At 37.5% G+C, this 19132-nt stretch overlaps 1 protein-coding gene across 3 annotated transcripts in view; it reads right to left on the bottom strand.

The window, feature by feature from the left end:
- Window positions 1-19132, bottom strand: part of FSTL5 (follistatin like 5) — a 540589-nt gene that overhangs the window by 18073 nt on the left and 503384 nt on the right. The window lies entirely within an intron of this gene.

Here is a 19132-nt window from a genome sequence, read left to right on the forward strand (position 1 = left end):
CCCAGGAACCTATCCTTGCAACAAAGCTCGTTGCCAACTCTGTCCACATATCTATTCTGGGGATACCATCATAGGGCCTAATCACATCAGCCACACTATTAGAGGCTCATTCACCTGAACATCTACCAATGTGATATATGCCATCATGTGCCAGCAATGCCCCTCTGCCATGTACATTGGCCAAACCGGACAGTCTCTATGCAAAAGAATAAATGGACATAAATCAGATGTCAAGAATTATAACATTCATAAACCAGTTGGAGAACACTTCAACCTCCCTGGACACTCAATTACAGCCCTAAAAGTCGCAATTATTCAACAAAAAAAAGTTCAAAGCCAGACTCCAACGAGAAACAGCAGAACTGGAATTAATCTGCAAACTGGACACCATTAAATTAGGCTTGAATAAAGACTCGGAGTGGATGAGTTATTACACTAATTAAAAACTATTTCCCCAGGCTAATTTCCCCCCTACTGTTACTCACACCTTTTGTCAACTGTTTGAAATGGGCCATCCTAATTATCACTACAAAATTTTTTTCTCCTGCTGATAATAGGCCACCTTAATCGATTGGTCTTGTTAGAGCTGGTATGGCAACCCCCATTTTTTCCATGTTCTCTCTCTATATATATCTTCCTAATGTATTTTCCACTACATGCATCTGATGAAGTGGGCTTTAGCCCACGGAAACTTATGCTCAAATAAATTTGTTAGTCTCTAAGATGCCACAAGTACTCCTCGTTCTTTCATTTTATCTCTATTGTCTCAACCAGTGAGTACCTGCATACTTTAGGTGTGATCAATTTTCCATTTTCTCTCATAGAATCAATGGAATTGCCATGGCAGGTTAGACTAGTGGTCTGTCTGGTCCAGCATCCTGTCTGACAGTAGTCACTACCGGATATCTAAGAAACCCTGCAGTAAGAAGTTATGAAATAACCTGCACCCAGGGAAAGTTTCTTCCCCAGCCTTTTCATTTAGAGTTGGCTTATGCTCTGAAACAAGGGGGTTTAATTCAGATTTCAAAATATATTTATTTTTAAATCCTAACAATGGTAATTCTGGATATTCACGCTATCCATATTACAATGACTCTATTGGTTTTTCAAGTTCTACTTGCCTCCTTTTGTTAGTTATCTCTACCTACTCTTACATTGTTTTTCAATATTTTTCCATTGTTTTAACTGTTGTGATCTGAGAAGAATGAATCATACATTATACAAATATATTAGGTTGTAATGTATATCCTCAAAAGGAATAGAACAGAAGTCTTTCACCGTATGAGAAAATATTGTGTAAGAGTGTGGTATACATATTCTGATGTCACCATGGGATTTATGTAGCTACCTCCTTTCCATTATCTAAAACATTTACATAAGAGATTTGTCATTGTCTTTTAGTGCATGAGTTATTTTCACAACTGCTCCAACGCTACTGCTACTGCAGAAAAAGAATTCAGTACATGGTAATATCCACTGTTGGATATGCTTTATATAATACCCCTATTCAAATTCCACGTCTGTGCCATTTGGACTGGAGCACCCTCCCTGATGCCGTAGAGTAGACCAATAGGAGTAAAGATTCTCTTTTATTGATGAAGGAGAGTCCTCAGTTTGATTATTTTCTTTCTGTGTTATATTCATCTTTATTTCTACCCCTACTTTAAAAATGCTTTGAAGGTATTAGCACAGTTTAAAGTCTAGGTGACTCTGTGGATAGATGAATCTGAAGTCCAGAAGCTTATCTGAAATCTTATATGAACTACCAAGCCTATGGAAGCTTCCCCACCCCAAATCCTCCTTGCTCCCAGAAAAAAAAACACCCCTTATAGCCAATAGGTTCTCGCTCCACCAACCTTGTCTGGGTACCTCTCCTCCTATTCTCTAGCACTGAGAAGAGCGGGGGAACCATCTTCTAAACTCCCACAGTGGTGAGCTTCATTGCAGCACTTCTATCTCTGTTTAGGGATCATATTGTCTTATTTACCCAAACCAATATACATGGCTGTGAAGCAAGAAGGATAAATGTTGTCCAGTTCCCCTCTGAAGAGAGGATATAGAGCCAGAGGACACACGTGACAGCAGAGGTTGATAGTCATATTGAAGAATGAATTTTGTAGCCTCTTTTTAAATCATTAAAAATTTACTATGATATTTTTAATGCTTTCATCTGGAAGCTGCATTCCCTCAGGCTGATTCTACTCCCTATATGCCACCCTGGCAGGGTATGCAAGCTGCAATAGAGACACAAGTAGCTAGGGAAGAATGTCTACGATAAAGAAGTCAGACTGACCTTAACTTAGCTCCAGAGAGGAGAGGGGAGAACTCCTACTTAAGAAGGCCTAGAAAATGTGAATAACAGCTCCAGGCAGGAGAACTGGAGGGAATTCTGTTTTAAGTAGACCTCCTGCTTAAGAAAAGTCTGAAAAGGAGAAGGAACTGGGAAGGGTTCCAGAAACAATGTGTGTTACCTTGTGCAGGGAAGAATGAAGGAGTCAGAGAGGATCAATGCCCAAGTGCATCTGGGTAAGGTCCTATTTACACTTATAGGAAAAGGGATGCTCTTTGATAAAAAGGTCTGTCTGGACTTGTTTGTAACCTGAGTGAAGGGCAATGAGGCAGGGCTCATGTGTAACACCATGCCTAAAACAAAAGGGGGGATGTGATCTCCATGCCATTTATTGGTAAACTGATCCAAGACATACATTGTGGGAAATACAAGACTTTAAAAATATAGCAGTGTAATCTGCAGTTCTACCAAATGCCTTTGTACCGTTGGTCCTAAGAAGCAGAGTCTTTTTTTTTTTTAAATGTTCAGCGTTCGAAAACATCGCCAACGGTGATGAGGCTAAAATATGCTTGAGCTGCAGAATTTGGACCTAGATGGTGAATGTCCCAAACTTCAGGACTTGTTGGGTCCATCTCTAGCAGTGTACTTTGTTCTATGAGATAGAAGTATAAATTTGAGCATTCATTTCATAAACTGAAGCACAAGACTGAATTTATTTATAAGCAGAGGCAGTATGCTCATCCTTTGAGGGTGGGAGGAAGGAGGGCCTCGTGTTACATTCAAGAGGAACCTCTCTTTGACGCAAAAGTAGCTAACATGCAAAAGAAGCATTTCTGCACTAACTCTACCTGTGGCCTTTTGAGAGGAGACTAGAGAAGAAAAGTCATGTGACCTCCCTACCCTTGACACCAAAATTCTGTTTCCTTCCTTTAGAAAGAAATAGATCAGAAGTAAAGTCTGTGTCAAATGCTAGGCTTTCTTTTTTTGGGATCTCCTGGTGTCTGCCCTGCTGTGAGGGAGGAGGCAGCATTTATTCTCCCACCTCATCCCCAACTGGCTGCGGGAGAGGGAAGCCTTACCCTACCCTCTCTGCATAGTTGGTCTCAGGCCCGCAAAAAACTGTAAAAGGATTTCCCCCTGAACACTTCTTACTCATAGACTATCAGAGTTGGAAGGGACCTCAGGACATCATCTAGTCCAACCACCTGCTCAAAGCAGACACAATCCCCAATTTATTTTCTATTTTTTTTGCCCCAGATCCCTAAATGACCCCCTCAAGGATTGAACTCACACCCCTGGGTTTAGCAGGCCAATGCTCAAACCACTGAGCTATCCCTCCCCCACAAAGTACTCCTGGGACTGCTTCTGCTCCAATATCTAAGATCTCCTTGTAGCTATAATTGGATCTTTCTAACTCTTAAAGGGCCATGCCAGGTGACAGGGTGGGCTGACCATTAGTCATCACTACTCTTAAGCAGTCAACTAACCCCTCACATGCTACTTAGATCTGTTGGACTAACAGCTTCCAAAACTTTTGGCTTTCTCCTTGTGGTAGGTGTCCAAAGCCAGCCTACCATTTTTGAGCGAGCCTGTGAAGCAAAGCATTACTTTTCTAACCAAATGCAACTGATGACTCTTCACTATGACCACACCACTATGCATTGCAAAGGCCTGAGGATTTTAGAGTTGTGGTTGCCCAACAACCCTGAAAATCACACTCCAAAAAGTTTCAAATTTGGCATCCAAAAAAATGGAGGCATCAAAAATCTGTAAATACTTTTGAAAATTCTAGCTAAAAATGACCAAGGCTGCAGTGAGAATCAGAACCAGAACTAGATTTCAAATGTCGGTGGCCCTTTCCCCTGTCCAGGGCATAGTCCGCTAGCTCAGACGGACACTCAGGCTACTTTCCTCCATGGTCAGAAATCACAATGGCTGCTCAAGAGAGAAGCTAGCTCATCTACAAGTAACTGGCTAGGATGGTGATGGATGTCAGTCCCAGTGCCCACCATATTTGCAAATTGATTTGGTTTCCTTCTAAAAATTCAGGGATCTATGCAAATACTATCTATAGGCTTCAAAGATTAGTCCTGGGTATTTGTAATGAAGGACCATAAATGACTCTGTGTTTTAGGGAAAAACTAGTTTTGAAACACTAGTGATCAATTTAGATATTTTTATACTTTTACATTTTCAAAACTATGTTCCCAAGGAAAAGGGCTAGACATTTGAAAGAAAGAAAGAGAGAAAGAAAGAGAAAAACAAAAGAAAAAAAAGAAAAAGAGAAAGAAACTTGTGATTCTCCCTTGCATTTCTAGGCCCCTAACAAGTTTTCCAAAGGTAACTGTGCTTATTGCAAATCTAAATGTGCTAGATATTGTTTTTACTATTAAACTAAAAGATTTGACATACTTTGCTAGCATTAATGTGATAGCTGCCAGTGATATGGCTTCTACTAGATTTCTTTCAGATATTCCATTTACAAATGTGGAAAAATGTTTAGAAAGGAAGATTAAACTCTGAAGAAAACATTAATATTTTTCCCCAGGAAATCGTATATACATTATCGGCACTGTAGCTTTAATATTTTATGGATGACACCTAAATAACTCAAGATGATTTTTTTAAAATCTACCAAATACACAGCAGTCGCAAAGCACTGAATCACATAGTTAGTGTATAATAATGTGGAGGTTTTTAAAGAAATATTGTGATTGGTGTGATTAATTATTTTAAGTTATTCCTTTTAAAAAAAGACATTTTGAGTGTGCCTTTGTATGTACACACAGGCTGATACTGTCAAAGATAATAAGGAAATTGGACATCCACTTTCCATGAATTTCTAATGGCCACTGGGCCTCTCTCATTTAGGTGGCATGCACATACTGCTATATATTATATCTTTACATAATATGTATGTATGGAACAGAATGGCCACCACTGAAAAAAGAAGTCAGCATTTGCCAATTGTTTCACACAGTGATATTTGAGGTTACTATAATTTCCCACTGTTTAGTATAGGAGATGGCTGTGTGAATTGTGTGATATCTGACTTCTGTACAACACGCTAGTGCTGGGTGGATAGCTCAGGAAGAAATTCAAGGCCACTTAAAGCAGTAACATTTGAGTTCCTGCTGCTTTTAGTTTTAGTCCAATTAACGTTGATTGAACTGCTGCATCATATGACCTCAATGTAAATGTCACTGAAGGGTCAGATGCAAGGGTAAAAAGAACTGCACCTTCTGAGAACTGATCTCTGGGGAGCACGAAAAGCTGTTTCCCTGCATTTCTGAAACCCATTTCTGGAGTTCAGGTGATTCAGATTTGACCAAACTTTGTATCTAGCTGCTGAATGTGAACATCTCTAGGCTGTTCGATACCAGTAACACTGCATCCCCAACAGTACACTATTGCCATGATGACATCTGATACAGTTAACTCCTAGAGTGAAGAGTAATATCGTCTGAAACCTCAGATGTATGACTTTATTCACAACTCTCCTGTTATTCTGAAAATAGTTTCAGACAGTTACAAACACTAGTGAAGATGTGCCCTTAGTCTGGTCTTATTCTAAATGTTACTTCTTAGAGAAACTGTGCTCGCTATTACACAGGGATATCTTGGCAGAGAAGGAAGGTCATACAGGTACTGAAAGAAATAATTAAGGAAAAGTGCACTCAAATAGCGAAAAATTAGCATTATCTCTCTTTCTTTTTTTTAAAAAAAGTAAATGTTATATTTATTTTTAAATATGTTTATCTAATGAAATGAGCAGGAAAATTGGTTGAATGGAATGTGCTGTAGTCTATGGAAAATATAAAGTCATTTTCAGTTTCTATCTTAGTCCCTGCTCCCACAAAATACCTACGGAAGTCAAGAGGCATATTTGTGGAATCAAGAGTAAATAGAGTGAGTGAGTACTCCCAAGAATGTGATGCTATGGAAGGAGAATGGGCACTTAAGGACAAATTTCTCTCTCAAAATAAAAATAAATAAAATAGCAAAAGGAAAACAAAATGGGGGGAAAAGAAAGGGCTGGACCAATTAAAGAAGCAGGATTTATCCTTTCTATCAGCCAAGAGCAGTGGAAGATTTAGTGGTGCCCAAGACCATGGGACTCCATGTTTACATAACTGTCTGTAAATAACCCTTTGAAGGACTGGGGTCTAACATCATGAAGAGCGTCTCTTCAATCCATATAAAAAACTACTAATTATCACAAACAAAATTCAAAAGAAGCAAAATGTTATCTACTAGCTATTTTTCTCATGAAATGGAGTAATATTCAATATAGTCCCAGAGAGGGAAATATTCGTTTAAAAAAACCAAAAAGAAGCATGTTTTTGCATGCTTTACTAGGCTGTTCAGCTCAGTTACTTTCAGGGGCCCATTTAGTTTTTGTGATAAATAAAATATCAAAATTATTACACTTTTCACTCTAAATATTTGATCCTCTAGGAGTCTGACATTTAGTATCCCGAGCATTAGCTATTTATTTCTTTTGTTGTTCTCCAGTTTATAGCTACACAGAGATGGATGTGTGAGCGTGATTGACTGGTTGCACAGATCATTTATTTGATCTGGACATTTTAAAGTACCACACGGATAACCTTCTCTGACTAAAATATTTTTAAACAGGCTATACTTCTTTAGAACCATTTTATATTAAAATATCCTATTATGTATTACACGTACATATATTTATCTATAGATAACATATACTTTAGACTGAACTGTTTCTGATGTCAAAAACTGTCAGCAAGGGCACAGCAAACATCCCTTCATTCTTGCCTAGGACAGTACACTTCCGGCAGATGCCAAGAAGGGCCCTTTGTTTAATTTCTGTAACTCAAAAATTGTTGTTTGATGATAAGGAAAGGCTAAGTAGATATTGCCAGTGGCTATTGCTCATCAGAATAAAAAGTTGTTTTTCTTTTGGGTGCTATTACAGTCTCTGACCTTTAAAGTTCATTTCCTTAATTTTCCTTTCCTGCTGTTCTCTATGAATAATAAAATGATACTGAACTTTTCCATCAATATTTAGTGCTCTGTTTCTGTGGAAAGATTAATCATTCATTTTTTGGTTTGGAATATTTGTGTGTGAAAATTCTAAGGAGGTAGAAGTCCACCTGACTGAGGATTCATCTAAGTGGCACACACTGATAATTCTGTGTTGTTTCTGTTATTGAAGGCCTTCTTCCCTTGCCTTTCCTTCCACAATTTATTTCACTTGTTGCATCACAGAGAGTAATATTGCAATATTCTTTATATAAAACACAACACTATTTTACTAGCCTGTAATACTGCAGTATCACTAGTAATCTACTCATTAGGGGAATCCAAATATTGTTACTCTGAGGATCACAATATGGGAGTGGATTAGAAGGCCAACCAAAAAAGGCAGAGCAGAGAAATGACAGGAAAACTGAGTCTTATAAACTGTTGCATAAAAACAGCCAACACCGTGTGAAACACCCTCATTACCCCCAAGTCAAAAGGTAAGCTCTGATGAAATGCAGGATTGATGATAGGACTGTTCCTTTAGTCCTCAGACTGTTCATGCTGCTCAGAACACGGCTGTTCCAAAGGAAGTGCTGGGTTCTGAGCTCTGTAAACAAACCTAAAGATGTGTGAGAGCTTATGAACATGGAAACAGAGATAAGTACTGTGTGTGTAAGTGAGAAGAATGGAAGGATTTTCCCACTTCTAAATTCATTACTTTTACTGAATGTGCATTTATCGACCTCAGCCCAAACTTCAGCATGCTAAAGTGATAAAGCAATAATAATAATGATGATGCAAAGCATTTGTGAGGGTTTCCTTTGCAAACCAGTCTTGCCCATCTAGCTGATACTTCAGAATGTGAGCAAATTTAGGGCTCCATTTCCCTTACATTGGAATAACCCTTGAAGGGAAAAAGAACTTCATGAGTTGCAAATTTTTGGATTTTCTGAATAATTCTTCTGTTGCAGTGGATAGCTGGGAGTGGTTTGTCCCCAAGGAAAAGACTACAGGTTCAGCCTGAGAACCCATGAATCCTGAGACTCAAATGGATGCTGACGAGTCCCCTGGAAGCTCTGGTCCATCATGGAGAAGTGCAGAGCTCATGAAGAGTTCGATGCAACTATAATGATGTAAATGAGAACAGAATTTGGCCATGTAACTAACTGCAAGTGATTAACAAAAACCTCATTACCAACCCTTGCAATTTTAGTGCAAATCTCATGATACAGTACCTGGTGCTTGGGGGTGGGGGGGAGAAAGGAGTCTGAGTCATGCCATTACACGAGAATCCCGACTTTCATGACAAAAATTAAAAGTAAGTTGCTAGCATCTGTGGTTGCAGAGGAACGCCTGAAAATGTAAAGTGAGTGTTCCTTAAAGGCTCAAAAATACAGAAAGCAAATCTAATTCTATTTACACCAATTTCCTGATTTTCAGGAGCCTGACACATCATTTTTGAAACCGTGGGGTTGGTAATTTTGAAGTGTGGAAAAACTTGGGTCTGACTTTAACTCACAGAAGTGTAAATCATGATTAATTCCACTGACATTAGTGAAGCTGCATCAATGAAAAACCTGTATAATAACTGTGAAGAAATCCAAACCCTCTTAGAAAAAAAATGATTGAACAACAGCTCCCGTATATCTGAGGGACCTTGGGTTATAGTCTACATTTTTTGTTCTTATAATTCAGACACAGGAATATATGTCTGATAGATATTTCAAAAATACAATCCACTTTATCATTTGCTATTTAACTTGTCGGTGGAAAAGCCACCAAAGTAAGTTTAATTAACTTGTGGTCATTCTGTGCAAACAATAAAACATTTAAACAAAACAAATAAAAAACAGTCCCTTACCACATATAGTGAATTTAGTTTAAAAATCATGCTTTGGAAGCTGACAAAATGGGTAACTGTTAAATTTCAAGATCACTTAATACGTCTTGCCATCACTTGCCATAGTCTTTATAATTTGATTTATCTGAAATATGTATGATTAATTAGGAGGGCATTAAAAAAAGTTACCTGCTGCTCTTTGAATACCATGGACAACAGGCTACGCCTCTGTGGGTTAGTTTTCTGCTATACTTGAATGTGTTTTAGAATATATTACACACGTGTGCTTTATTTCCATGTAGTGCTACATGCTGCTGTCCCAAAAAGAGTAGATGAAAGAAGGTGCTACAATTATTTGAAATAATGGTTTATTTGGCCACTTCTAATGGACTGGGTACCCATTATCCCCTCCTGTACACCAGCTCTTAAAGATATTTGTACAGGCATTAGGGAAGAAGAAACATATAGGGTGAAATTTTAGTCTAATTGAAGTCAATGGCAACATTTCCATTGACTTCACTGGGGCCAAGATTTCATGCACACAACTTATTTATGGCCAGATTCTAGCTGGTGCCTGAATTGCTGTGAAAGTAGGATAGGTCACAAGGAATTTCCTTTCACCACAACCTTTGTGCCACAGCACACAGCTGGTCTGAATCCCACATGTTTCTAACAGAGTACTAAGCATCAATTTTGATAGTTATACTGAAAGAGTTAGGTATTTACTATCATCTTTACTCAATTAACAATTAACAGCTATACTTCTGCAGCCCTTGCAAAAATTCTACTCCACTCATTCACAACAAAGATTTTGGGTGGGTTTTTTTGGGTGTGTGCGTGAATTAAATCAAATATTTTTTTTCTTTATCATCAGTTTTCACTGTATAAAGGAAGCAAGTAAATTTCATGCCTGAAACAATGGTCAATTTTCATGTTTTTTAAGGCTAATTTAATAAATGTAATAAATGTAAGAGTTAGCTATGTTGAAATAGCCTTTGTCTGTATAAATCAATGACTTTTAAATAAACATAATAAAGACCACAAGGTGAATTTAGAAATGAATTGCTAACTGTACCATACAAAATAATGTGTATTAATTCTCTTTTATCTATCAATTTCATTTGCAAACAATGGTCAGATGAATCCACAGACCTAACTTGAACTGTTACACCAGTTCATTTCTTCCATAAATACTGAATGACCTATACAAGCTAAATCTCTTCTCTTTTGTTCATTCTTTGTATTGCTTTTAAAGTACAGATCCTGGAAGGGAACAATTTAAAACTAGAGGCAGATAAAGTCTTATGGAAGGTTTTTATCTGTCTCACGTTCTTCCTGTAAAACCAATTGCACTCTTTCCTCCTTTTTGGGCAGGGAGAAGGGACATAGGAATGGGAAAGAGGACTGAAAAGTTCTGCAAGGTTATTTTTGCAGTTTCCAGCTAATGCTCTCCTCACCATTAAGTACTTTAGAGAGTCAGAGTGAGCGTAGGCCTCCAAACTTTGCTGCTCCTGCACAAGCTGTGCTGCTGCTGGCTGCTCAGAGTGTCAACTGGACACTACAGTTACTATCAACTGCAGTTGCTCCACAGATTCTCCTCCTCCTCAGAGAAGGCATCTGCTCTTGGAAGTCTTGATCCCACAGGGTTGGGGCATATTAGCTTCTTTTGGTCTAAGGTAGTGTGCTGTGATGCTGCTGAGCCTTCTATAACTGTGTCCTTAAGCACCACCTGAAATGACTTCCCCCTTAGCTTACATTACCGCTGAGAAGCACTGCTCCCTATATTATAAACCCATCATTAATATTTTGTTCACTAATGTGTGTGAATTGGCATAAATTATCATTTTCCTTACCCAACTTTCAGTAGTATTTGTAAAATACTAAATTGTTGTTTATTATCTTTGAACTAGACCACATTAGCTAGTTGGATATACAACCCAAAATTTAACTGTATCTCTTTGTTGTTGTTTTGACAATGATAGACACAGAATTTACTGCTTGCATCATCTGATTTGCAAAGCAAAATTTCATGATTTCTAATCTTATAGGATTCCTGAAGCAAAGTGATATTTTTTTTAATGTGCTGATTTGCACCTGGTTCAAAGAATGTGCTTCCAGTTTTTCAGCTATTCCACAGCAGTGTGCGAGCCTATGCTTTGGAATGAAGTTGGAAGCCTTGTGAGTTTTTTGAATGCATTAATTCTTCCCAAAGGGCTTACTTTTAGGAACTCTTACAATGGTGTATTTCCAATCTCTTTTTATAACGGCTCAGTTTTCAGAAAGTTTGGCGTGAACCAATGAATATAATTTCAGAGTGGATATTTCTCCTAATATCATCTACACAACAGAAAGAGAAGAATGAAACATTTCAAACAGAGAATATTTAATTTTACTCAGCTCATGAGCCTTCCCTCACCAGTGGGTTGATTGTTCATTCTTTCACAGATTGAGGCAGGTAACTGTATGATGGTCAAAATGCTTGTTAAAAAGATTAAAACAGCTAAAGAGTTAGCGAGAATCCATTACAACTAGTTCATTTAATATTGCTTAGAAACATTGTACAGCAGTGTAATGATAGACTTTAATTTATTCCAATTATCTTTTGTTCACTTAGATTTATGAACTGCGGAACTGAAATAATCAGCCCTTGTGCTCCTTAGACTTCTAAGAACATCCTTTCATGGGCACTGCAAAAATAATCTTTTTGCAGCCACCCCACACACTAATTACAAATGTCTATTTTTATGATAAGGAACAGATATTAAGAGACAACATAATTGCTTGTATTGATCTATCTTAGCAGGAAGGGTGGTTCATTTAATGAAATTTTCTTCAAGGTAAATATATGGGGCCAAAGACTGAAGCCCCTACTCAATTTTTACAGGCAAATCTCCAAAGGGAATAAATTGGGTGTAGGTTTGTCTGAGTAAAAACTAAGTAAAACAGAATAAGGACCTTGGGATTTCTTCTACTACTACTACGTTCCAACTTAACTATTTGTCTCCTTGTATGACCATGGTATCTGAGTGCCCTTGGCTGCAACAGTGGGATCTACTTTCAGGCTGTGCACTCTGAAAATGTGGATAGAAGAAACTATATTTTTACATAGATGCGCACACACACACACAGAGAGCATGTGCTCAGGCATGATTTAACTGAAACCAGCAATGAGCCAATATGTTACAGGTACTAACAAAGTAGCAGTTGATAACAGGCTACACATATTTTTTCAAGATTTGCAAAATGAAAAATAAAAACAAAAATCCTCCATTGAGGACCATACACTCCTAACACCAAGCCCTCATTTATTTATAGATTTGGAATCACTGGTGCCTTAGTGGGTTGTACCACAGTGTCCTTCCAGCTTGTGATCTGCCCGAGATGGAATTCTCGGGCACTGGACTCAACTAGTAGATCTAGAGTCTCAGTAAACAGTGCAGAAGTCACTACTCGGTTCTGCTGAAGTCAATGGAACTTTTACTTGAGTAACAACTTCAAGCATGTGTCCTTCATTTTTAAGTCTCAAGGGGGTGAAGGTCTTCTGCTGTCCCTTGGAGGAACTCCCACATACATGACACCACCTGTCCCAATGTAACTAGCAGGGGGACCACCCAAGCCATAAAGTGACATGAGGATTATGGGGTTAAATTCACAAGATTTTCAGAGGCTCATCAGGGAGTGCTTCCCTGACCTTAGAGTAGTTGAGGAAATCTTACGCTTCCTATCTGCATTTGAGAAAATCAGGCATGGATTTGGTAACTAGAAAAAAGGACAAGGTATTCTGGAGATATTAGAGCTACCTTTAACAACAGACCAACCCTCTATTGTATGGTTTGCTTTGGTGTTTAAAGATGGTTAACTGACAAGAAAGCAACATGGCCAGAGTCTGGTAGCTTGTTTAACATTATTTTACCAGGGGAGAGGAGTAGTTTGACAGACTAGAGGGAGAAAGGCACACCCTGTGCTCTTAGCCATGCTGCAAGATAGAGTAGGGGTGTCACTCAGCCCTTCACCTCCCAATGCTCGTGGCCCTCCTCCTCTTCCTTCTCCTCTGCATGATCACATTCATCTTAGAGAGAAGGAAAGGTGTCTGGGGGTGGCTTCAGAGACAAAGCTGGACACTTGCTCCACCCCCTCTTGGCACTCATCTGGCTAGCTTGGGGAGTGAACCAACCAGGTTTGGTCAGCTCATGAGGTCTCTCCCCAGGCCCTGGCACAATCTTTGCTGATGTCTAAATGGCTCCTACTCACTCTCCTCGGTACTTAAGTGGCCTGAAAATGGCATACCTGGGACTCCCACTATGCTGTCAGCTAAGCCATATCACCCCTCAGTTAAAGAGGAAAGTTTGGGAAGAAATTTTCTCTCAGGAGAGCATGGGCCATTGCTCTGAGGATTTTCAGTTTTTGTTGTTTTGCTTTTTACTTACTCACGATACCTGGGAAGCCTTTTTGGGTGGGATGGGCTTTGAGAGTCAACACAACATTTAGCTGGTGTCCAGCATGGGATTAGTGTAGCTGTCAGTTGACCAGCTACTGGGATAAACCTGAGCACAGGACTCAAAGCATTGGCTAAATTCACTTTTTGTAGAGTGAGAGGAAGTCTCTTCAGTGTAGCATTGGTCACAGTAACTCCCCTCCACCCCCATTCCCTAACAAGAACAGGAGGAATCAGGAGGATATCTGTGGCTGGGTAGACCTTTAGGATACTAAGCGATTGAGCCTTGTTTGTGTTGTTGGTGTAGCATAAAGTCATATTTTCCTTTATCGGACCACTGTTTTGCCTGATGGAATTTGTCATATTTTTCACCCTAGCATTAATTCATATCAATAAAAAGTTATGGTCTGCTGCTTAAACCCATCTACTGTGTGTTGTGTCTGCATTCATCTGTGTATCTGGGTCAAAAACCCTGGAAATAAACTCCAGATTCCAGTTCTGGATTAGCTTTAGAAAACACATTACAATAATGTTCAGACAGCCATTAACCCAGTCCTATCTCAAATATTATTCTCAGAGAATAATCAGCAGCACCCAGATTAATTCAACTATTCAGTGAAATAGACACAAAGTTTAACTTATTTTCCCCACATCAATCAATGTTCTCAAAACTTCAAAAGTTCACATCTCTTGGGAGTCTTTTAAATGCTTAGAGCTTTGAAAACTATAGGCCAATGCTCATTTAGGTGAATGTTTTAAGTACAGTACACAGTGGACAAGTCTTGCATAATTCATTTCTGTTAATGCTGGTAAGGAGCAAGGAATACCTTTTAAATGACAAATGGATAAATGTAACAACTAATTTTATATGACAGATTTTTTTAAAGAGTAACTTAGAAGCAGTGTATTTTTCTTTTTTAAATGTAAAATTAAAACCAGTTAACAGCTAGGGTTGACCACACATCATTCTGTCCGTGTTAGTCTCATTCAAATTAAAATATAAAACTCATCTGTATTTACATGAAGTTTTAAATAAGTATGTAATTGTGTTAAAAGGTAAAAATGAGACAGAACCAATAGTCCACCATTGCTTTACATTCATCACTTTCATTTATGTACATGTACATACAAACATATAGACACTATCCCTCTCATACAAACCTCCTTAGCCTGTGTACTTCACAAATAAAAACTCATTAAAAAGTTTAAATGATATCACCTACATCATGCTCTAATTTACACAAGATGTATGACATCTTTTGAGAGCTACAGTCTTTTTACAAGACAACGTCAGATGGCTCAGAAATGCCTTTTTTAAAAAACAAAACAAAAAACCTCAGACTTGAGTTGCCACAAGATAAACTCAGATTTGTCCTGGACACCAATTTGGTAAAACATGCACATTCTGTAATCTGCCTCATCATTCAAAGAATTAGTTTACAAGTGACAAATGTGCGTACCTCCAGAAGGTTTTCATTATGATGGAAAACTCTGCTCTTGCATGGTCAGTGGGGACTGAATTCTAACAAAGCAAAGAGGAGCTCCTGAACAGTTAAGTTAACCATATCAACTCACTCAGCCAGTGGGGTTATTTCCTTTGTAGCTGTCTCTTGCTATTCAAGTTCATGACATGTTCTCCTGGTTGGTTTGTACACAAAAGGATAATAAGCAGGAAATCTGATGTTTGTTGCTTAACGTCCTTAACACGCTTGTGCTATTATTGAGTATTTTCATAGCTCACTGATGACAGGTTAGATTTAGACAGTTTTTCCATACCACTACTAATTTGATGGATTTCTCTTTTGCAGTTAATTTAAAACCTTCCCTGACACACTGCACATATAGTTCATTTTTATTTAAACAAAACTTCAAAGTGTTTGAAAGTCAGGCAAGGTGACTGAAGTTGAATTCTTTAAATAATGAACAAATTTAAATAGATTTACTCCAGAAAAGTAAAAGAAAAATATACACGTGATCTCTGTCTGCATCATTGCTTTTTTTTTTTTTTTTTAATACAAGATGCAGTCAGAGTTGGTACAATTTTAACAATCAAAATCCAGCTCTTTTTAGTGTCAAATTCCTTGGGAGCTAAAAGCTCCACATGCATGCCAAGGTCAGGATTTGTTTTATTGGAATGAATATTGGGAGAATTTGCTGAAGTATTTGAACTATTGGTAATCAAGATTTTTTTTGGTGAAAATAATATCAAGAGAGGAAAAAGCAAATAATTACCTCTTTGATTACTAAATAGGAAGAAGTCATTTTCTACTCAGGATCAAATGCATTTAATGATACTCTAAAAAGTATACTGTCAAACTATTTGCAAAAAACACTTTTTGATTTTAAACACTCTATTAATTAAAAATTAAGGGCACTATTTGCACTTTTAGAAATTTGAAAATGGCACATCCTTCAAGGAGTTTTTTCTAAGCATGAGGAGGGTTGTCTTTTTGGAAATATATTTTAGGGCATTTCCAATGCAGCACAAACCAATCAAACTCTGGTGAATTAATTTCATTGGTTATATACATAAATCAATTATGTCAGCATAGGAAAAATATTATAAGCCCTTTTGAAACAGTAGCCATTTTATTTTAGACTATTTCTTGAAAAGAAAGTGCAAAAGAAATTAGAAGTTAGAGAAATCAGAAGCATCAAAAAATAAAATAAAATTCACTAATCCTAAAAGTTGTGTTTCTTTCTATTTTATATTGTCACTCCTTATCCTATTTCATTCTTTCAGTATTTCACTCCATTTATGTCTTTCTTTTCTAAGTATTTTTAATTTAAAATTTAATGTGTACAATTCAATTTTTAGTTTTCTTTCTCTTCTTCTTCCCTTTCATTCTGTTGGGTGTATTGCAAAGCCTGCTGAAGCCAAAAGAAAGATTCTCACTGACTTCAATCGGCTTTGGATCAGGCCCTTTGTCTTTTCCCATTCCCCTGCCACTGTTGTCTCTTGAGTAGGAGTATGGAGGTTAAATGACCTCTGTATTTAGCACCACTGAAGCTACTGCTGGAATACTATGTCTAGTTCTGGTGTCCACAGTTCAAAAAAGGATGTTGAAAAATGGGCAGAGGTTCAGAGAAGAGGCACAGAAATGATTATAGTATTACACTCAAGGAACTCAGTCTACTTAGCTGAGCAAAGAGAAGGTTAAGGGATGACTCCATCACATTTTAAAAGTACCTACATGGAGAACATTTTACGGTGGGCTCTTCAGCATAGGAGACAAAGGTATAACAAGATCCAACGGCTGGAAGTTGAAACTAAACAAATTCAGTCTGGAAATAAGAAGCAATTTGTTTAACAGTAAGGGTAATTAACCTTTGGAACAAGTTGTGGTGGACTCATCATCAGTGGTCATTTTAAAATCAAGATTGGTTGTTTTTCTAAAAGATATCTTCTACCTCAAAGAGGAATTAGTTCAGGGAAGTTCTATGTCCTGTGTTACACAGTAGATCAGACTAGATGATCATAGTAGGCCCTTCTGTTCTTATATGTCCATTTCTATATTTCTGTTTCCTGTTCTGACTGTAGGGAAATTAATGTACCGAATTGAAATGTTACCTCTGTTCCATTGTGCCTTTCCACTGTAAAAATCTGCACAAGAAATATTTTATAGTTATATTAAATTTTGGCCCAGATAAAGTTGGTAGCATCTCTTTAAATAAATGTGTCTGCCTAAATAGTGTAGGATCTTTTTGACTTTCATGAAACAAAATAAATATATTTAATATTAATAAGGTTCATTACTAAGATGGCACAATATGTGCCTATCTGAAAAAATGTTACAACATATACCTATATTTAATTTAGAAAGTTGACTCAGTCTTTATTCTGACAAAGCTTTTTACTGGTAGCCATGCTGTGGGATGTAAAAGAACACCACATTTTATTGTTATGCTTAAGCTATACTGCTTAAACTGAATACAATTAGCAACATGTAGAAGTGCCCAACAGGATCCATTAGTTGAAATATTGCCCAGGAAGACAATTAAATCAATCAGTCCAGCACTTTAGGGTAGATCAATGCCAGCTCTTTCCTTTAAATGTTGCTCTACATTGTGGATTAAGGGTTTGTGGGCACCTGTCCAGGTAAGAACCACCACCACTGCATGCCATTAATGACAGAATTCAATAAAAACCGAGTCTCCCAAGGGCATTAATACAGATATAAAAAATTATGTTCCATTAATACTAGGAGAAGTGCTTCCTTACTTGATTGCTACTTTATATAAATAGTGGCCATTGGCTTTAAAGTACTACTACTCCAAAATGTAGCAGACATGGTTTAATGATTTTCTAAGCATGAAGATAAGGACGGTTTGTGCACTTATTCAGGGATAGTGTATACTCACGTTTAAATCGATTTAATTAAAGAAATAGGTGCACAGTTATGGTACTTGGAATCATAATTTATTATTCAAATGTGTTAATTTACATTTACTATATGTTTTCATTTACATATGACAGGGTGATAATTCACTTGTTATCTAGGAATTATGTGGAAAATTAGACATTTTGCCTTTTAATGTGACAGCATCTTCAGGAGAACTGCAAAGATGTTTTCTGATACAAAGGACCAGATTCAAAGGTATAGGGAATATTTTTACTTTTATGAATTTCAACAGCTCAGTCTCTATCCTACTAATTTGAATTCAGAAACTGACAAATATTTTTATTGATAAATTTCTGAATTTCACATTTAAAAGAAAGCCAATGCCAAACTTCTAAATATATATTTTAAAAAGGGAGGATATATATTATTTGAAATTGTAGCTGAATCTCCCTCAGGGTGAATGATGCTTGTTCATTTATAGTGAAGGTATTCCTAATTAAAGCAGTTTTGTACAAGTACTAAACAAACAGCTCAATTATTTGCAACACTGGTTTGAAGTAAAAGCAGGACTAGGTTATTCCGGGGCTGACCTTACATTCCTTGAGCACACAAAGCTCCCAATGAGAATTAATGCAAGTTTTGGAAGTGTGGAAGGAATATGTGACTTCTGCATCTTCTGTGGACTGAAGCACTAGTAACTGCTATAGGCAAATTTGAGGGGAAAAAGCAATTTAATATACCTGCTAACATGCTCGGAGAAAAAATTAGTATAATTAAAATTGACATACATTTACATATATCATTGGTTACAGTACTTGGTGATGGTGTGGGGACAACACCATCACCAAGCCCTTCTCCCTTGAAGTGGGCGGGAGGGAGAGATTGGAGTGTGGGTGGAAACATGAGTTTTCTTTTCTCATTTCTTTCTCATTTAAAATATTTCCCTCCTTCCTTCACCTCTTCACAATTTCTCTTTCCTCTCTGACTAACCCATGTCTCCATAAAATCCAACTGGCCACTTTCTCCCATACCTGGTATATTCATATTACAGGTAGAGTTTATAGTCTGTAGGACAAATAAGCATAGTTCGTGAAATGTATAGGCTCCAGTGGTTCAACTAGTGGATTGGTACACTTCTTGAGAGAAACAGCTAGAGTTCATGAAATTTACCACCTCTTCCAGCAGAGATTGTAATGAGCTCCCACTAACACCTCCAAGAGGTG

This window comes from Chelonia mydas, chromosome 4, assembly GCF_015237465.2.
Source record: "Chelonia mydas isolate rCheMyd1 chromosome 4, rCheMyd1.pri.v2, whole genome shotgun sequence".
Classification (NCBI taxonomy): domain Eukaryota; kingdom Metazoa; phylum Chordata; order Testudines; family Cheloniidae; genus Chelonia; species Chelonia mydas.